Here is a 22,442-nt window from a genome sequence, read left to right as displayed (position 1 = left end):
ATATTGCAGTGCATTTCAGTTAATTGGGCCATCAGTTAATCGGGGCAGCCACTTGTTCGGCACAACTCTCAAAGAACAAAACTAAAATCAAGAAAATAGTCGGGATTCCCTTTGTTTATTTAGGAGACTTGGGGCAGGACACTGTTGCCGAATGTTTTCTAGCTCCCTTCAATCGTGCGTACATCATGCGACACTGCACCATGCTTAGAGAGAACACTTTTTGTGTTCAAAAAGCAGTGATTTCTGTTGCTGATAGTTGGCGAGTAATAAACAGTAAAGACAATTCAGAACTGTTTGCTCACTGTGGTTTCAAGCCTTCATGCTTGAAAGATGCCAGAAATGGCCAGGAGTGAAAATTAAATGATTTCACAACTTTAGCAAGGGGCTGTGAAGAGTTTGAAAGTATCGACAATCATCTTGAATGTTACAGTTAAAAGACAGATTTGGAGGATGCAATCGTTGAAAGTCCACTATTCACACTAGGTGTCTGTGCTGATTTTGTTCATTTACAGTCAATTAAAAAACTCATCAATGTACACTGAATTAATTCTTCCGTCAATATATATATGGAACTAATATACAGCTTTATAGTACTGTAGTACTTTTGGTAGTGTTCTAATTTATTCTATATTGCATTTAAATACATAATTCATTTATCAGTTTGTCTTTTTTATACCTTTTTAACTATTTCCATGAAACTTCTGCTAATTGGGGCGGCTGCTTAAAATGTACTGCCCTGATATGTCCCAATTAACCAAAATCCACTATATTTTGTTGTAGGGTGTAGTAGCATTTCCTCTGATATTACCTACCATGAATCTAAACGGGTAGTGGATCCATCTGGCCCTGTTTATATAAATGTACGCTGTATATGTGCCAGATTCTTTTGCACAATATACTACTCATACTAAAATACCCCCATCCCATAAATTTTTTTAAATTAACCTTAACTCTCCCTTCAAGAGTCACAAATCACATAGAGCATTCTGCAAATCTGTAACTCTTCCTGCCTCCCTCTTCAAGGCAGCTATGGAGACAAAATCAGTTACAAAATAGAAATACAGTTTGTTAGTCAGTAGTGCAGAGGATCATGAAATTAACACACATTAATAGAACTATGATACAGATGAGAAAACTTGACCATCACCCAACCATGAACTTTCCTCGAGCTTTCCAACTTCCTGGCCCTACGAAGGGGTAAAGAAAGCAGCACTGTGCAGAGACTATTTCAACATCAGTCGGTAAGAGATGGGCAACAGCTTAGCATTTGGCGCAGCACAAATTGCATTCCAAGCTAAAAAAACTCCTTTTAAGACTGAACGAGGGAACTTGGAGTACTGTGTGCAGTTCCGTTCCACACACTACAGGCTCTCCCGCACCATCCACCCCAGTTCTGTTCTCAAGTTGGTTATTTTCTGAAAGAGCAACTCAATTTCATCACTGGTTCTTGCAGCCATCCAATGTCCTTTTCAGAATTGGTACTGCTCCTAATTCAGCCAAAGAGAAAAAGAAAGCAAATAAAAATGTAGATGCAGGAATCTGAAATGAAAACAGAAATGCTGGAAAAACTGAGCCCGCCAAGCAGCATCTGTGGAAAGGGAAATCAACAACCCTTCCTCAAAGCGAGGGGTAGAGTGGGGGGGGGGGCTTATGGTTTTCAAAAAAGAGCTGGGGGTGGGGAGGAGTCAGGTGTATGACAAAAGCCCATGTGGAGATAGGTTAAAACAGGTTGGGTGATAAGGAGCACAGTACTAATCATTAGATAGGCTCTTTAGAAAATCAGGTGAGTAAGGGGCACAAGAGTGATAACAGGAAGCAATGAGAGAGCAGATCCTCTGAAAGTGGAGAACTTATTATTATTTCCAGAAGCGTAAAACGTGCCAAGGTGGGAGATAAAGATGCTGTTCTATTTTACATTGTGGCAGTGGAGAAGGCTGCAGACAGACAGATCTCACTAGGACCAGGATTGAGAGCTAACGTGACGTGCAACACCAAGTTCTGGGTCATCCCTGCAAAATGAGTAGAGGTGCTCTGTAAAGTCGTTACACAATCTGCATTTGGCTTTGCTTCAGTGCAGTGGAGACCTGATTGTGAACACTGAGTACAACAAAATGGACCCAATACTGATCCTTGTGGCACTCCACAAGTCACAGGCCTCTAGTCAGAGAAGCAACCATTTACTACCACTCTTGAATTCTCCCACAAAGCCTACAAAGCTAAAGTCTAATCCAATTTACAAACCTCATCCTGAATGCCAAGTGGCTGAACCTTCTTGACCACTTTCATGCCAGACCTAGTCAAATGCCTTGATGTAGTCCATGTAGACAATATCTACTGCCTTGCCTTCAACAACTTTCCTGGTAACATCCTTGAAAAAACTCTGTAAAATTAGACCTGACCTACATCGCACAAAGCCATGCAGACTATCCCTAATCAATCCCTGTCTATCCAAATACTCATATACCTGGTCCCTTAGAATAACTTCCAATAGCTTTCCCACTACTGATGTCAGGCTCACTGGCCTATAGTTTCCTGGGTTATTCTTAGAGCCTTTCTTAAACAGCAGAACAACATTAGCTATCCTCCAATCCAATGGGACTTCACCTGTCACTAAGGATAATTTAAATATCTCTTCTAGGACCCCTGAAATTTCTGCACTTGCCTCCCACAGGATCCAAAGAACACCTCATCAGGCCTTGGGGATTTGTCCACCCTGATTTACTTCAAGGCAGCGAACACCTCCTCCTTAGTAATATCTATGGGGTCCATGATCTTGTGGCTGCTTTGCCTCACGTCTATAGACTCTGTGTTCATCTCCCACATAACTACAGATTTTTTAAAAATCCATTTAAGATCTTCCCCATCTCTTTTGGCTCCACACATACTGTAAAATTACCATTCTGATCTTCCAGAGGACCAATTTTGCCCTTGCAATTATTTTGCTCTTAACATATCTGTAGAAGCCTTTAGCATTCTCCTTTATCTTGTCTGCTAGAGCAACCTCATACCTTCATTCTTAAGTGCTCTCTTGCACCTCTTATTCTCCACAAGAGCCTTGTTTGTTCCTACCTGTCTATACCTGATAAGCATGTCCTTGTTTTCTTAATCAGGGCCTCAATATCTCTTGAAAACCCAGTTTCCCTAAATCTGTTACCCTTTCCTTTTATTCTGACAGCCACATACAAACTTTGTACTCTCAAAATTTCACTTTTGAAGGCCTCCCACTTTCCAAGTACACTTTTGCCAGAAAACAGCCTGCCTTTTTTTTTTGTTGAGATGATTTTTATTTCTATTTTATATATATATATATATGTTCCAAGAGTGTCACATTACTCCAACAATTCAACAACTGAGATCAAAAATGAACTTTAATGCCAATAATCATTAGGAAGTCTCGATGGCTGTAGTTTTAACTTGTTTTTAAAGATGTGTTGGGTGGAGAACAAAAGACTATGAAAAACAGTAAGGAATAACAGTTCAGTAGCAAAACATTTGTGCTACAAGGAAAGTGGAGCATGTCTTTACAAAAGGTAAAAATGGAGGGGATTTAAAGTCATAATAAACATGAGGAAAAAATTGTACGCACTCTGCTTTTCAAACTGATGGTGTGAAATTGCTTTTCAAACTAAATATAAATGCCATATCCAATACATTGAAGTGGTTAGTCTCAACCGGTTTTTAAATGAAAATTCTTTAAAACACCAAAATACCTACAACAGTTCTTGTGTTTGTGAAATCCCTATAAAGACAACTCTATGAGCTTTTCAAGTCTCTTTCATTCTCCCCATTTAATCAATACATTAAAGCTTTACCACAATGAATTGTTAACAAAAGGGACAAATTGAACACTCAAAAAATAAGTGTATCTATATCACGAAGGATGCTTTGGCTTCTTTCCCCTTCATTGAATTGAAACAAATGAGCACTAGGAACCTCCATGTCCTGCTGCTCTCATAGGTAACCAGAGAAATAAGCTTCCTCAAGAAGCTCTCAATCCACACTTGCCAGATCTCTTCTGATACCGGCAAGATCGGCCTTTCTCCAATTTATAATCTCAACCCAAGGTGTATCCTTTTCCATAATTACCTTGAAACTAATGGCATTGTGATCACTAGATGCAAAGTGTTCCCAACACAAACTTCTGTCATCTGCCCTGTCTCATTCTCTAATAGGAGATCGAGTAATGATCTCATTGGGACTTCTATATACTGATTAAGGAAACTTCCCTGAACACATTTGACAAACTCTATCACATCTAGTCCTTTTACAGAATGGGAGTACTAGTCAATATGTGGAAAGTTAAAATCACAGGCTTATGTTTCTTGCAACAGTCTGCGATCTATCTGCAAATTTATTCCTCTAAATACCACAAACTGTTGGGTGGTCTATAATATAGCCCCATTAATGTGATCATACCTTTCTTATTCCTCAGTTCCACCCATAAAGCCTCACTAGACGAGTTCTCCAGTCTGTCCTGACTGAGTACTAACGTGACATTTTCTCTGAGTGGTAACCACCCCTCCCCCCTCTATCCTGTCTAAAACAACGGAACCCCAGAACACTGAGCTGTCAATTCTGCCCTCCCTACAACCACGTAAATTTCCTGCAATCAATAAATTAACGCATTTGAGAGCTCTATTCTCTAATGGCAAAAAGAACCTACATTTCAGAAAGGAGGACAACACTTAAAAGGCACCAGGGTGGAAATTTTCATCACTGGAACAAGTGTAACAGAGATGCAGAAAATGGGAAAAAGGAAGGCCTCCTTATACAGGCAAGTTCGGTGTGGGATGCTGTGGACTTGTAAAAGATGTCAGTGGATCATCTACCTTATGGGCTGGATACAGAGAGATCCAAGAAGGAAGGGAAAGTAAATTATCAGAGATAGATCATGTACTAAAAGCAAGAGCAGGGCATCAAATGAGATGAAATTTTCAACTTCTGTGGGGGTGTAGGATGTAACACCAATTAAGTCATCAATGCACCAGAGAGAGAGGGTGGTCCACTTAGCATCCATGCAATTCCCACAGCTACACCTTTAACCTGGTGAAAGTGAGTGGAATTGAAGATGAAGTTATTAAATGCAAGGACAAGTCCCACTATTCAACAATGTATGTTGGTGGAATGGAGCTGGTTAGGTCTCCTTTCAGGGATGGAAGTGTAGAGGGATGGTGAAGATAAACCAACTGGGTCCAGGGAACTGGAGTTGCCAAAATGGAAGAGGGTAACAATAAGGTCACTGGTTTAGGTGGGAAAGAACTGGAATGCAGTCGAGATAGGAAGAAATAAGTTTGGGCAAGCAAGGATACACTGAAAACTTTACTGGGACAATCCTGTCTGTGCATCTAGGATAGGAGTTTGAAACAAGCAATGTAGGTTTGGACACTACGTAATTGAAGGTTGAGAGGGAAGATTTCTTAATGCAATGAAATCTGTGACAGTTGGAGAAACGGTGATGTAACTTGCTGTTCAAAGGAAAGTATGAGGATGATTGAGCCAATGTGCAGTGTCGGGAAGGCAGTGGTTAGTTTCTTATTGAGATCATCCCATCTTTCTTGTATTTATGATTTAACCAACCAAGTATTATAATTAATTTTGTACCAGGATGGATAATTGTGAATTATCACATCACCCAAACATACCAATTGAAATGTCATATAGCCCACAAAGCAGATAACAGTGATATGACAACTAAAATTCACATTCTAGTTTCTTAATAGTTGCTGTGTGGAAGATCAAAAGGTTCAAGAGTCAAAGGTCATCAACAGTTGGCTGAGAGATTTAATGACTATTATTTTAGGAAGGACCAGCTCATGGACTGGGAACTACTTTCTTAGTCTAGCCTGTTGCTTTGCTGCACGCTTGAGGGCTCGGTGGTGAGTGCTGATGCTTTTTTTTTGCTGGTGGGGGGAGGGGGATCGTTGCTTGCTGCCGCTTATGTGCAGGAGAGGGGGGAGCTGGGGGGACCTTTGCAGTTCTAACATTTAATTGTCATTCATTCTTTGGGGGCACTCCTCTGCTTTCGTGGATGGTGGCAAAGAAAAAGCATCCCAGGATGTATATTGTATACATTTCTCCAAACTTAAATGTACCTTTGAAACCTTTGAACTAAAGACAAACGTTGTTACAGACCAGATATTCAAAAGGCCCAGATTTGACTGTTAAAATGCACCCATAGTGTTGGCAATTATTTATGCATAAATGGTGTAGCAACTTCTGGAGCAAATTAAAAAACTAAATGCCAAATTGAGCCTCTATAGTACATTACACCTGCTTCACAATTGATGTGACAATATTCATATACAGTGGATTCTGGTTAATTGGACCATCAGTTAATCGGAGCAGCCACTTATTTGGGACAATTCTTAAAGAACAAAACCAAATTGAGAAAATAGGCAGGATGCCCTTTGTTTATTTGGGACACTATACTGCTTAATTGGGACAGTAGACTGTTGGCAAACAGTTTCTAACTAGCATCAATTGTGTGCACTTGTGTGGCCGTTAGACACAACACCATGCTTAGAGAAAATAGCTTTTAAACAGGTCAGTTGGTTGCATTATTGTTCAAAAAGCAGTGATTTTTGTCACTGACAGTTGGTGAGTAATAAACAATAAAGACAATTCTGAACTGATTTGCTCACTGTGATTTCAAGCATTCAGGCTTGAAGACGCCAGAAATGGCTGGGAGTAAAAATGAAACAATTTCACTACTTCAACAAGTTAGGAACTATGAAGAATTTGAAGGTATTCAATCATCGTGAATGTTACAATGAAAAAAGATTTGGAGGATGCAATCATCGACAGCATTGTTTGAAGGAAAAATTGAAGATACTATCTGTACTAGGTGTCTGCACTGATTTTGATCACTTACAGTCAATCAATAAAACAGATCAGTATACACTGATTGGATTCCTCCATCGATAACTATTAGGAACTAATAGACAGTTTTATACTGCTGTAGTAATTTTGATAGTGTTCTAATTTATTCTGTATGTCATTTAAATACAGAAATTGTTACTCAGTTAAACTGTATTTTTTATATATACTAGCTAACAGGGGCAGCCCCTTAAATGGGCCAAAATGCATTGGTCCCGATGTATCCCAGTTAATAGGAATCCACTGTATTGATGATTGATGCAGATTAAACCCTTTACATATACTCAGGGTTAACAAAATAGTGTAAGAACAGTTTTAGCAGTAATGATCTAGCATCAGACATTAACTATGGAAAGTGTGGTGTTTTATTCCTTCAGATTGTAAATTATTCTTCGAAATATTAAAACATGAATTTTTAATTGCAATGTCATTTTTATTCTCTCTAGCCATTCCATATTCCTTTCCCTGTTATTTCTTCTTCCATTATTGAATCCATTGACATTAATATTCCAGTCCCAGAACTATCCCTTTTATTTTCCAAATCTTTTATTATTTATCGAGAGGCAGAGCAGAATAGGCCCTTCTGGCCCTTTGCGCCACACCACCCAGCAACCCAATTAAACTACCAAACGGTATGTATTTGGACCATGGGCAGAAACCAGTGCAGCCGGAGGAAACGAACATAGTCACAGAGATAATGCACAAACTCCTGATGGACAGTGGCAAGAATTGAACCCAGGTCACCGGTACTGTAAGGGGTTGTGCTAGCCACTACGATCCCATCAGATTAGCTAAGAAGCAGCTCAAGGATTCCAGATGTTATGTTTCCTTTATTATGTGGTTATCACCTCACACTTTCTATGGTTATTACCTCACACTTTCTGAAACTTACTGTACAGAACTTACTTTGAGTTAGGATGCTGTAGCAAAATTAACTTATTTAAGATGCCACTTGATGCCCTGATATAGCAGATTTTTGAGAACTGAAGTTGGCAGTTACTTCCTGCTTGTATACATACAGTGGATTCTTGTTAATTGGACCATCAGTTAATCATGGCAGCCATTTATTTGGGGCAACTCAAAGAACAAAAACTAATTGAGAAAATAGCCGGGAACCTCTTCAGTTATTTGGGACACCATGCTACTTATTTGGGACAGCAGACTGTTACCAAACATTTTATAACTAGCATCAGTCACATGCACTAGCATGGCCGTTAGACAGTGTTACGAACCCCGTAACTGGGTCACTTACCAGCAAAGATAGAGAGGTCCATTGAAGTCTGATGGTACTATTTTTAACAGTATTTATTAGTAAAAATACACAAAAATAATATCAATGCAAACATACAGATAATATACGTCGTCAATACTAAATCTAAAAGTGCGGGTATAATAATAATAATTAAGAAATAGCTCTATCGTTGACTAGGGGATAATGTATTGTCCGATGGAAATATAAAAGTCACTCAGTTCATTCAGGCTGCAGCCTTTGGTTGGAGTCAAGAGAGAGATTTTTAGAAACTTGCCAATTCCTTTTATGATTCCGATCCTTCGAGAGTTCTGTTGGTGTGGCCGGTCACTTGTGGCCTCTCCTTTAGCTAAAGCCGTTCTTCTGTGGTAAGGCCCCAATCCCAGGCAAAAGGGAAAGGACGCACGCGATCCCCCCACCGGCTGTCGCTATTAAATGTTGTCACGGGATTTCTAGCGTCTCTCCTGGTGCGTCTGAAGGGGTTGTTCCCCAGACCCTCTTTTATCCTTACTCACGGGGTCTCAGATGTCAATCAGGTTGGGATGATGCAATCCCTCAACCAGCCCACTCTGGTCATCCCCTGAGGGCTTCAATGAATAGTACAGTACTCAATACACAATTCCTTCTCCAAGAGACAATGGCCGTTATCAGTGGTTCCGTCTTGCTGAGGCCAGGACACATTCCAAACCTTGTGTATTCTGGACGTCTCTCTCTCATTTCCTGGGTCCCAGACCCGAATTAATAGCGATCTTGCGATTCTCAAAAAGGAGGGGGCTACTTTGTACCCTTCGGCCCCTCAGAGTTGTGGCACATTCGTAACACCCCCTTTCTTCAAAGCCTTTTTACCATCGGTAAAAATGAATTAATACAGAGTCTTACAGGATTTTAGAATCTAACACAATACAAAAGTTTTTTTTCACTACAGAGTAATACAGTTATACATTCCATTCAGCATCTAAACAGTTAACAATTACATTGTCACTTCCTTTAATATCTTAACATCTTGTACCTTAATAAATTCTTGTAGCATCAGACTCCAATTTAATAACCACCTATTTTTATTTCTTTCCTTCAGCAAACAAAAACTAAAGAGTTGTGATCTTAGCTTACGTGTATACTACAAAAGTTCATGCAAAATACTAATCTTTATGTTACTTTCAAACTTAACAGTCAATCTTCCATGGAGTTGTCTTTATTATTCACATGCTTTGTCGAAATCCCTTAAAACCGGATCCTGCAAATGGCATCCCGTCAACCCTCACCCCTTTTCCAGTTAACTCCCACGTGGTGAGCTTGTGCACCAGGGTGGAATAGGCTTTCGCATGCTCCCTTCATAGGAGTTATTTTATCAACAATGTGTTCCAAACTTAGACCATTTTCCAAATTTCCACACAATTCTTTAATTTTAAGCAAGTTGCTAGTTCTCTCTTCAGGACCCTTCAGGCAATTAGTTTTCATTTTAAACTCTTTGTTCAACAGCATTTCAAATTCTGCCTCGTCACAGCACTCTCTTGAATAACAATAGTGTGTGTGGCACCTTTATATTCCAAATCAACCTGTAATTGATTCGCAGGCACCGTGTTACCAAGCCATTATCTCTGTTGCCTGGTTGCTGCTTCTGACATCAATCCAGACTTTAAATTTTCTTCATTCAATTTAGGAACTACACTTTTCCCTTTTCCTTCAATAATAATATTCACCTCACCACCTTTTATCTCCTCACTAACTTTTAACACACCTTCGAACACAAACTGGGAATTCTCACTTCCCACTATTACCAAGGTTAACCCTTTCTTCACTGAACCAAGTCCATCTGACCCACAAGGACTGCATTCCTTTTCAACTGAATCAAATACCTCAGACTTTTTCTGAGCTCCATTACTAGGTTCAGTACCACGTGCGTCCACATCTTGAACACACTCAAACGGGACATTTGCCTCTTCCAGGCTTTCAATACCCGTACCCTTTTCAAATTCTAAATTCCCCTGATCCTCCCAGCTACTCTCTGGGCAACTCCCCTCCGGAGTAAACTCAACCCCGTGGGCTGAAACAACCTCATCTGCCAACCCAGCAGACTTCTTCAAGGTAATGGCATCCTTTTCATCTAGGACTGCCCTCATTTCATTATCGGGAACACCTTTAGAATTTTCATCTTCTTCAAACAGTTCTGCCAAACCAGACAGATCATCCATGTCCAACCCTGGACCTTTTAACAGCCTTATCTGTTTTTCATCTTTACTTCGTGCCTCTATAAATTTCCTCCTGGCTAAGGGCAGGTCTACCTCCTCTCCCTTACTCTTTTTCACTTCCTATTCTCTGTTTTACCACCCTCTAACCCCTCTTGGTACAGGGTCAGTAAAAACGTCTTGGCCAAATCGATACTGGCCGGATTTAAACTGGTCTCGCTCTCAGCTGCCTTTCTCGACATGCTGCGAGTGATCGCGCATGCGGGATAGATCTTGGAATCTAGGGGCGGGACCTCAACACTTACAGGCTGGCTCGTCAGCTTCATTGCTGACCAAACCTTACCACCGGCTAAATCATTACCAAGAAGGACGTCCACGTCAGTTCTCGGGAATTCTGATCACACCCCTATTTCAACTGGTCCAGATACCAGCTCACAATTTATAATGATCCTATGCAAGGGCACCGCTTCTGTCCCTTTTCCTATTCCTCTCAAAGCCACCTCTCCAGTCTTGCGACCAAAATCCAGTACCTTACTGCTAATCAATGACAGCTCAGCTCCCATGTCTCTCCAGATCCGCACTGGAACTGGTGTGTCTCCCTTTCTCACAGACACGGTTCCTTTTGAAATACATTTCTCAGACCCTTCTCGTACTCTGTCGGCCTGGGACTCTCTCATCGATTTACTGATCACCGCAACCCATCCTATAGGGACTGCTGCTTTCCATTTTCCTGTCTCCTTCCTCAGAGCAAGGCACCTAGATGCAATATGACCCACCTTTCCACAATTAAAACAGGTCAAGCCAGGACCTCTCCTGTCGTCTTGCCTCTCCTCCTCAATTTTACCACTAGCTCCCGGCAGGGTCTCTGCCTCAGCTGGCGGGCTTTCTCTACCGTTCCCACGGTCTCTCTGGTAACTTTTATTCGAGGAAAACTTTGTCTTGTGGGTTAGGGCATATTCATCTGCGAACCTAGCAAATTCGGAGATGGACTTATTCGGCTTCTCATTCAAATACATCCGGATATCATCCGAAACACAACCTTTAAATTCCTCAATCAGAATTAACTCCCTGAGATGCCAAAAATCTTCTTCCACTATTTCTGCTGCACACCAGCAATCCAGGAGCACACCCTTCTCATAGGCAAACTCGGTATACGTCTGATTCCACCCTTACTTTAAATTTCTGAACTTTTGTCTATAGGCTTCAGGTACCAATTCGTAGGTCCGAAGAATGGCGTCCTTTACTTTCTCATAATTCTCCGACTCTTCCTCCTCCATGGACAACGCCGCATATGCCCGTTGTGCCTTCCCTTTTAACACACTTTGTAACAACGCCACCCACTGCTCTTTGGGCCACTTCTGATTCACTGCCACCTTTTCAAAATGCAAGAAATAACTATCAACATCCGTTTCCTCGAACAGAGGTACTAACCTAAACTCCCGACTAACATTAAACCGCTCCTCTCGGTCTGACCCTTGAACTCTTCGCTCTTACCTTAACTTCTCCATATCCAAGTCATGTTGCCTCTGTTTCTCTGCCTCCCTCTCCTTCTCGGCCCTTTCCTTTTCTTTCTCGGCTGCTTCCAGCTGCTTTAACTTAATTTCATGTTCCAACCTTAATTTCTCCAACTCTAACTGAGCCGTCCCACTAGCTGGTGCCTTTTCAGGGATATTTTCCAATACCTCAGCAGAAAACACCTTCTTCACAATATAGTACTGAGTTATGGCCCTCCGCACCTCCCGCTTTTTCATCGACAACCTCACCTCTGCAAGGTTTAGTCTTTTCGCAATATTTATCAATTCTGACTTTGTGGCCACCTCTAGCGCCTCCGGAGTCGCTAATCCACGACCATCTTTGCTGGTTTCCCGTCTGGCTACCCAAGCAACCAGATCCAAGTTTGGACTTACAAGCCCGATTCACTGGCCCTCCAATTTGGTATCAAATCTTGAGACGAGATCCCCACTTTGTTATGAACCCCGTAACTGGGTCACTTACCAGCAAAGATAGAGAGGTCCATTGAAGTCTGATGGTACTATTTTTAACAGTATTTATTAGTAAAAATACACAAAAATAATATCAATGCAAACATACAGATAATATACGTCGGCAATACTAAATCTAAAAGTGCGGGTATAATAATAATAATTAAGAAATAGCTCTATCGTTGACTAGGGGATAATGTATTGTCCGATGGAAATATAAAAGTCACTCAGTTCATTCAGGCTGCAGCCTTTGGTTGGAGTCAAGAGAGAGATTTTTAGAAACTTGCCAATTCCTTTTATGATTCCGATCCTTCGAGAGTTCTGTTGGTGTGGCCGGTCACTTGTGGCCTCTCCTTTAGCTAAAGCCGTTCTTCCGTGGTAAGGCCCCAATCCCAGGAAAAAGGGAAAGGACGTACGCGAGCCCCCCACCGGCTGTCGCTATTAAATGTTGTCACGGGATTTCTAGCGTCTCTCCTGGTGCGTCTGAAGGGGTTGTTCCCCAGACCCTCTTTTATCCTTACTCACGGGGTCTCAGATGTCAATCAGGTTGGGATGATGCAATCCCTCAACCAGCCCACTCTGGTCATCCCCTGAGGGCTTCAATGAATAGTACAGTACTCAATACACAATTCCGTCTCCAAGAGACAATGGCCGTTATCAGTGGTTCCGTCTTGCTGAGGCCAGGACACATTCCAAACCTTGTGTATTCTGGACGTCTCTCTCTCATTTCCTGGGTCCCAGACCCGAATTAATAGCGATCTTGTGATTCTCAAAAAGGAGCGGGCTACTTTGTACCCTTCGGCCCCTCAGAGTTGTGGCACATTCGTAACAACACTACAGTATGCTTAGAGCAAACAGTTTTTAAATAGCATCAGTTGTCTGTGTTTGTGTTCAAAATGCTGTCATCTTTGTCACTGATAGTTGGTAAGAAATAATTCAGAACTTTGTTTTCTGCAGTTTCAAACTTGGTGATGCTAGAAAGAACAGGAGTGAAAGTGAAACAACTTCACAACTTCAACAAGTTAGGAACTACAAAACATTTGAAGGTATTGACAATCTCCTTGAAGGTTACAATAAAAGAGAAAATTTGGAGGCTGCAACTGTTGAAGTAACTGTTGTCACCAATGTGGTGATCATGTGCAATGATGTGCCAGTACATGACTGGACAGCACTGAGCTTGCACAGGATTGCCAGAATGTTCCAGCACATGGCTGGGTTAAGACGTGCTTGTTTATTACTGTAAATAAAAGTTCTCTAATTCTTCCAGAATATGATTCTTTGCTGTTAACCCATGGTACGTTTAACTAGAAGTAACATAACATGGTGTCAGAAGTGGTTCTGGAAGAATAATATGGGAGAATCGAGAATTGAAGATAATTGAGAAAAAAAGAAAAAAAAAGTTCGAACAGTAAACGGTAAAATAGAAGGTTTATAACCCCCATCAAAACTTCAGCTGACTGGCAATGTGGCTGAGAATTGGAGGATATTCAAGCAACAGTCTGAACTGTACTTATCGGCGATCGATTATGAAGAAAAATTGGAAAAAACCAAAGCTGCGCTTCTGCTCCATATAATCGGGAATGACACAATAGAGATATATAATAACTTTGTCTTTGAAGATGGAGATCATTTCAATTTAAAGTCAATAACGGACAGATTTGAAGTATTTTGTATACCAAAGCGTAATTTAACCTATGAGCGATATAAATTCTTCACATGTGCGTAGAGAGCTACTGAAACAACTGATCAGTATGTTACTGAGTTAAGAAAGTGTAGTAGAACATGTGAGTTTGGATTGCTCATGGACTCTCTCATTAAAGATAGAATTGTTTGTGGTATTTGAGATAATGCTCTAAGAGAAAGGCTGTTGAGAGTGCAAGATTCAAATTTTGAAAAAGCTTTGGCGCTTTGCAAAGCTTCTGAGACCATGATGTTGCAGGCTGAGGAGCTTTTTGTCAAAAACTGCAATGTAAACACTGTAAAAAAGCACGACTATATCAAGAAATATAATAATACATCGACAAAACTGACAGAGAGCAAGATGGCATTTGAAAGAAAAAAGTCATGTGATCGCTGTGCGTGGGAACATCGTCCAAATCAGTGTCCCGCATATGGCAAAATTTGCAATGGCTGCGGTAAGATTAATTATTTGTCACGCTGTTGTAAAAGTAGAAAGAAGGAAAATAAAATGAAACAAGTAAATGCTGTGCTTGAAGATGAATGCGAGGAATTTTATATAGATGTGCTTTGTGAAAATAAACAAGATAAGAATGACTGGACTATTCCATTGCAAGTGAATTGAAACAATATTCTCTTTAAACTTGATATTGGAGCACAAGTAAATGTTCTTGCAGAATCTGAGTTTAATGCTTTGAAGCCAAGACCGAAGTTACATCAGACAAATATAAAAGTGACCAGGTATTCAAGTGCAGACATTCCAGTTAAAGGAACATGCATGGCAAAATATTGTGCATACGCTTTCATTTGTGGTCATGCCAGAAAATGTACAGTCAATTCTGGGTTTATCTGCCTGTGAATGACTTAGTTTGGTGAAAAGAATTTTAGTCCTGGATAGAAACACAGAGTCAGAATACAGTGACTTGATGACAGAGTATGAAGTCTTGTTTAAAGGGCTTGGTTGTCTTCCAGGAGAGCACTCAATTAAAATTGACCCATAATTGACCCAGTTCAACCCATAATACATCCATGCAGAAAAGTATCTTTTGCATTATGTCATCAACTGAAAACAGAGCTAGACAGAATGGAAAGGCTAGGAGTCATATAAAAAAAATTGATGAACCAACTGAATGGGTCAATTCGCTTGTCATTTTTGAAAAGAAAAATGGAAAACTGAGGATTTGTTTAGATCCAAGAGACTTGAATCGGGCCATTAAAAGAGAGCATTTCTTCACCACTCGTGAAGAAATTATGTCACTGTTTGCTAATGCAAAGTATTTTAGTAAATTAGATGCATCCTCCAGATTCTGGCAACTCAAACTAGATGAACCGAGTTCAAAATTCTGTACCTTTAACACTCCTTTTCCCAGATACTATTTTCTTAGGCTTCCTTTTGGAATTGCATCAGCTCCTGAAATATACCATAAAACTATTCACATGTTATATGAGCACATTGAGGGTGTAGATACATCCATAGATGATATTATTATTTGGGGATCGACTAAACAAGAGCATGACACCAGACTCAGGCAAGCCTTTGAGGCAACACACAAGGCAAACCTGAAACTGAATAAAGACAACTGTCAGCTAAGAGTGACTGAACTTACCTTTGTGGGTGATATCATCAGCAAAGAGCGTGTGTGTCCTGATCCATTGAAGGTTTCTGCTATTGAGAACATGCCAAAACTGCAATGTGAAAAGGATGTTCAGAGGTTTATGGGAATGATTAACTATATGGGAAAATTTATACCCAATCTCTCAGACTGTCCTTTGCGAATTCAGCGAATGGTGGTCAAATTGCAAAGATATGCATTAGATGTGTCATACACACCTGGAAAATTCATGTACACGGCTGACACACGTTCCAGAGCTGTGGATCCAACAACAAAAGATGGTCACAGGAACGTTATTGATTTTCAGGTATTCATTGATATGGTCATAGAAACTGTACCTGTTGCTCCCAAAAAGTTGGAACTGCTGCGTCTTGAAACAGAGAAGGATAAAATTCTCAATCAGGTAATACAAGTAGTGTTGGTTGGATGACCAGACAATAGGCATGACTGTACCTCAATAGGGATGGGATATTGTACAAAGGTAGTAGAACAGGAAGTGATGTTTTGGCCCAGAATGAATCAAGAAATTGCAGAATTGGTGTCTTCTTGTCAAATATGCCTTAAATACCAACCTAGCAACCCTAAGGAGCCATTGCATCCATATCCAAATCCTCATAGACATTATCAGAAGGTAGGTGTTGATCTTTTTATAATTAACAGCAAAGACAATCTATTAATAACAGATTACTACTCATTTTATCCTGAAGTGTGTTGTCTGGGCAGAATGACTGCAGAAAATGTAATTACATGCATGAAATCAGTTTTTTCAAGACATGGTGCACCTGATGAAGTTTTCACAGATAATGGTCCACAATTCAGTAGTGAATGCATGAAACATTTTGCTCGTGAATGGGGCTTTGTTCATACAACATCTAGTCCATTTCTCCCTCAGTCCAATGGATTAGTTGAGAAATTGGTAGGAATTGTCAAGAAACTGATGCACAAAGCAGAAGATAGTGGAAGTAATTTTTATGAAACCTTGTTAGCCTACCGAAGTACTCCACTTGAATGTAGATTTTCACCTGCTCAGCTCTTGATGGGACAACGTTTGAGATCTAATCTGCCAGTAGATGAGAGCCTTCTGAGAACAGAGGGAGGTGAACAAGTGAAAAGATGGAAAGATGAACACAAAGCAAAGCAGAAAATATACTCTGATGGACGTTCTCGTCCATTACCTGAACTGCATCAGGGAGATGAAGTAAGAATACAAGACAAAGTGAACACAGGGACACAGAAAGCTACAGTACTTGAAGAAGTACAACTCAGATCATACATGGTCCAAACAGAGGAGGGAGCAGTGGTAAGAAGAAATCGCAAAGACCTCAGGAAAGAGCCTACTTCAGAGATTCAGTTAACAGATGCAAACAAGACAAAACATGTAAATAATAACAAGGAAACACAAGATCTGTGGCTACCACTTAGAAGGTCTAATCGTGTTCGTAAACCCACAGAGAGACTGATAGAGACTTGTTGAATTATGTATTTGCTCTGATTAACATTTGTTAATTGTGGAAAAGAAGATGTGGTGATATCACATGCAATGTGACTGGGACAGAGCACTGAGCATGCTCGGGACTGCCAGAATGTTCCAGCACGTGGCTGGGTTAAGACGAGTTTGTTTATTACTGTAAATAAAAGTTCTCTAATTCTTCCAGAATATGATTCTTTACCGTTAAACAATACGTTTAAACAGAAGTAACATAACAACCAGTAATAAAATAACTAAAATAACTGGGCCCAGAACACACACACTCTTATAACTCAGCCATTCCTTTTTGTTTACTTGTGAACAAGCATAACAGCACGAGCCCCTCTCATCCACACCGTTCTGAAATCTGAATGGAAAACTGCTATCTTTATACAGAATTGGCTTATCAGTTATGGATATTGATCAATGTAAATTGTATACTGTATGCTTAAATTCCTTACTTGCAAGATCAATCACCATTCACAATAGCGGTGTTAAAGTCAATTGAAACTTCAAGCAGACAGTCAATATTTTGAAGCTAGTAAAGACAATAGATACTTAGTTGCTTGGTATGTTTTACATCCATTCGTTACTCTTATCTCACCTGTCTCTGGCACTCCCCCTTGTGTAAAACATAATATATAGGAGCATAATTAGGTCATTTGGCCCATCAATTCTGCTCTGCCATTTCATCATGGCTGATCCAATTTCTCTCTCAGCTCCAATATCATGCCTTCTCCCCATATCCCTTCATGCCCTGACTAATCAAGGATCTATAAACCTTAAATATACCCAATGACTTGGCCTCCACAGCTGTCTGTGTCAACAAATTCCCACATATTTACCACTCTCTGGCTGAAGAAATTCCTCCTCATTTCCATTCTAAAAGGAAACTCCTCTATTCTGAGGCTATATCCTTGGGTCTTAGACTCTCCCACCATGGGAAACATCTTCTCCACATCCACTCTATAGTTTCAACATCCAATAACTTCAATGAGGTCACCCCTCTTTCTTCTGAATTCCAGTGAGGAGAAGCTCAGAGCCATCAAATGCTCCTTAGATGACAAGCCTTTCGTTCCCAGAATCATTTTCATGAAGCTCCTCTGAATCCTCTCCAACGTCAGCACATCCTTTCTAAGATGGAGGGCCCAAAACTGCTCACAATATTCTAAGTGAGCCCTCACCAGTACTTTATAAAGCCTCAAAATTACATCCTTGCTTTTATATTCTAGACCTCTCAAAGTGAATGCTAACATTGCATTTGCCTTCCTCATAACTGACTCTACCTGAAAATTAACCATTAGGGAATCCTGCATGAGGACTCTCAAGTCCCTTCGCACCTCAGTTTTTAAATTTTCTGTCCATTTAGAAAATATGTCTACCATTTTGCTTCTACCAAAGTGCATGACCATTCACTTCTGACACTGTTTTCCATCTGCCACTTCTTTGCCCATTCTTCTAATCTGCCTTAAGTCTTTCTGTAGCCTCTTTACTTTCGCAAAACTACCTTCCTTCCACCTATCTTCGTATCGTCCACAAACTTGGCCACAAAACCATCAATTCTGTCATCTGAGTCATTGACATATAATGTAAAAAGAAGAGGTCCCAACAGAGACTCCAGTGGAATACCACTAGTCACCAGGAATCAACCAGTAAAGGATCCCTTGTAAAGGAACACTGACTCACTAAGACCTTTCTGGAAAACTCTCCATACAGAAGCCTCACTCCTCTGACTCGAGTATACCCTGCCACAGTCAACCTAGCTAATCTTATTTGTACTGAGCAGAGGTATCTTTGGCAGTCTCACCTAACTAAATCTGCCCCAGGCTATCCTTGCCTTACTGCAACTTTCACATAATCACTGAAAGCATTGTGTGGAGGTAGTCCACACTTGGTGTCTGTGTGGATTTTGATCATCTACAGCAGCATGCACCAGATGAATTCTTCCATCGATAATGATGAGGAACCAATACACAGTTTTGCAGAGCAGTTGTAGTATTGGTAGTGTTCCAATTTGTTACTTAAATACATATTTTGTTAATCAGTTAAATGGTAGTTTGCTTTTTGTATACATTTTTAACTACTTCCATGAAACCTCAGCTAATTGGGGCAACCACTTAATTGGGCCAATACATACTGGTTCTGATATGTCTCAATTAATCAGAATCCACTGCATTTTGAAAAATACGTGCAAGGCAATAATATTTGAAATAGTAACACTACAAGAAATTTTAGTTTCAAATGTACAGCACTAAAATTAAAAGTTAACTTCCAGATTTTAACTGATTACCCAACCAAGCCATGCTTAACCAACTGTAAGAGGGTTTAACACTTTGTCAAATATGCCTCTTCATGTTTGTTGAAGTACTAAAGAGCTTAAGCTGGAGTAGAACACATGACCTCTCAACCTGTGCTGCCAACATATAAGGTTATGGTTGATCTGATCTCGGCCTCATCTCCAGTCTTCTGCCTAAACCTTGAAGTCCAGTATAAACCAAAATGTAGTCAGATCTGGGGCTTGAACATCTTCAATGTCTGTCTCCACAGCTCCATGGGTGAATTCTTACGATATTCTTTGTCTAAGCCTTAATGACAAACCATTATTTTGAAACTGTTCCTCTTAGTTTCCCACAAGGAAACTACGTATTTACCCTGATATGCTCCGTCAGAATGATACAAAGGTCACCTCTCATTCCTTTAAGCACAATGAGTCTCCAAGTTTTTAATATGACAACCATTTAATTGCAGATTAAACCCAATGAACTGTCTGTGAGCTGACCCCAGAGCAAAAAATAGTCCCTTTTTAAAGAGGAGTGTAAACTTGTATGCAGTACTCAAGATGTGGTCTTGTCAGTGACAAGATGAAACAAGATTTCTCTAATTTTCCAATTTATTGCACAAGGACAAAAGGACATACAATTCCTCCTATACAGCAGCATTCTGTATCTATCAAAGATTAGTGATGCTAACTGGCCTGTTGTTTTCTGTCTCCCTCCTTCCCTAATTAGGAGCATTACCTTCTTGGTTTGTTAACCTGCAAGGACCTTTCTATAACCTTGAGTAATTTGGAAGATCACAGCCAATGCATCCCCTTCCTCTGCACTCATTTTAGACTCTAGGAAGCAGACTACCAGGTGCAGGGGATGCGTAAATCTTTAGACCCAATGATTTGCAAGGCATCTCTTCCCTGGTGATGAGATTGACTTACTATCTCATCTTCTTGATGTCCCTGGGATTTTATAACTATCAACACAATATAATGTTTTTTTTATTCTCCAGGCTCATCCAAAGTCTTTCATTGACTTTGGACAAATCATTCATTTTACCAATGGAGTATTTTTTGTGGAATTTTATGAAATATTGTGTTAAATCTACTGCTGCTTATCTGCTGTTTTATCATTTCGTCCACCTAACCAACTTAGCCTTCACAACTTAGTAACTTCTAGTATTCAAGACACTTATTTCAGCCTTAAGTTTCTTACTATTGGACTGAATAGGAAATGCTCCCATGTCACGATCACTCCTCCCTTGAGGATCCTCAGTATGACAGCATCATTAATTCAAATTCATAACACATGAGCAGATGTAAACCAGCTTTCATTTCTTATTTGGCTTCATATTATTCAGAGAAATTGCCCTGAGTGCAATCTCTAAGTTCATACACAAGGCTATACTTGTTAATTTGATTTGACCTATCAATCAGTATAAAGATGAAAGTCTCTCACAGTTACTGCAGATCTCTGTTCTCTTTTGATTGATACCCTGTCCCACAGTTAGTTACTATTGGAGGGCACCTTTCACTGCCACTATCTTATCTCCACTTTAACCTTCATCTTCCAAGTTAATTTCTTACTACTAGGCCATTCTCATCATTCAATGCATCAAAATTAAAAAAAACTCTCTTGTAGAAGCTCTCTCGTTTCTACGCAAATATTTCCCCCTACTGTGATAGATGCACTAATGGAGCGGCCACACTAATTCATATGTTTTGGACATGTCCGAGCCTTGAAAAATTTTGGAAAGATGTATTTCAAACTTTTTCTGTACTCTTCAATGCTAGTTTTAAGCCCAATCCCTTGACTGCCATGTTTGGTATTGTTGAGGATAGTATTACAAAACTGAAGCCATCTAATTTGCAGGTATTGGCCTTTATGTCTCTTATGGCCAGGAGGGTGATCTTGCTCAAGTGGAAGGAGGCTGCCCCGCCCACTCATGTTCAATGGCTATCTGAAGTTATGTTGTGCCTTGATCTAGAGAAGTTTCATTGTTCGATTTCTGATTCTAAACATGATTTTCTAATGTTATGGGGACCCTTTCAAGAGTTATTTTCATAATCTTTGAACTGTTATTAAAGTATGGATCTGAGCCATTATAATATTATATGGTAAGGTTTTTTTTCTCTTTTCTTTTTCACCAACCAGCTCATTTTGGTAGTGGGGGTAGATTTTTTTAATAAAATATAATCATTATACTTTATTTCATTTCATAATTCAATCTTTTTTTCGCGATTGATTTGGAATATGGGATACCGTGATCATATTACTGTGATTTAAATGTAATGTAATTTGTATTCCTTGTATCCTTATGAACTTTGTATTTATATCCATGCAATTTATATAATATTAATAAAAATATTGAAAGAGGAAAAAAACAGAAAACACTGCAATTACTCCAAAAGTAGGACAGTACAGTCCAGGAACAGCCCATGATGTTCTGCTGAATTAAACAAATAATTAAATGTCTAATAAATGAATCCTTTCTCCCTACACAAGGTCTATACTTCTGCATTCCTTGCACATTTATGTGCCTGTATCTCTATTGTATTTCCCACCACTATTCATCCTGGCAGCAAAAGCCAGGTGCCCAGCAGTCTCTGAGTAAAAAACCTGCCCAGCATCTTTTCTTTGAACTTAAATGCATGCTTCTAGTATTAGACATTTCAACCTTGGGAAAAAGACAACAGCTGGTTACTCTATGCCTTTATAAACCTCTATCTGGTCTTCCCTTGGCCTCCACTGCTCTAAAGAGAACAACCTTAAGTGTGTCCAGCCTCTTCATTAAGCACATGCTCTCTAATCCAAGCAGCATCCAAATAACCTCTTTTGCAACCACTCCAAACCCTCAACGTCCTCCCCATACTGGGGCAACCAGAATTAAACTCAGTACGCTGGATGTGGTTCAATCGCACTTTTTTTAGATTTGCTGCATAACTTTCTGACTCTGAAATTCAATGTCTTGACTAATAATGGCAAATGTGTACAACATCCTCCTTACCATCCAATGGGCAAGGCTGCATCTGCGGCAAGAGAAACAAAGCTAACATTGCAGGTTGAAAACCCTTCATCTGAACTGGGAAGGAGAGAAAAGTTTGCTAAGTTACAGGGATGGAGG

General features: G+C 40.0%; 1 protein-coding gene across 1 annotated transcript in view; it reads left to right on the top strand.

The window, feature by feature from the left end:
• Positions 1-13,354, top strand: part of kcnh3 (potassium voltage-gated channel, subfamily H (eag-related), member 3) — a 612,109-nt gene extending 598,755 nt beyond the window's left edge. The window contains exon 15 of the mRNA XM_073046887.1: positions 13,251-13,354. The gene's annotated coding sequence lies outside the window, so the exon portion shown is untranslated. The remainder of the gene's footprint in view (positions 1-13,250) is intronic.
• The last annotated feature ends 9,088 nt before the right edge of the window (positions 13,355-22,442 follow it).

This window comes from Hemitrygon akajei, chromosome 5 (genome assembly GCF_048418815.1).
Source record: "Hemitrygon akajei chromosome 5, sHemAka1.3, whole genome shotgun sequence".
In the NCBI taxonomy this organism is placed as follows: domain Eukaryota; kingdom Metazoa; phylum Chordata; class Chondrichthyes; order Myliobatiformes; family Dasyatidae; genus Hemitrygon; species Hemitrygon akajei.
This window is presented reverse-complemented; position numbering and strand designations above follow the sequence as displayed.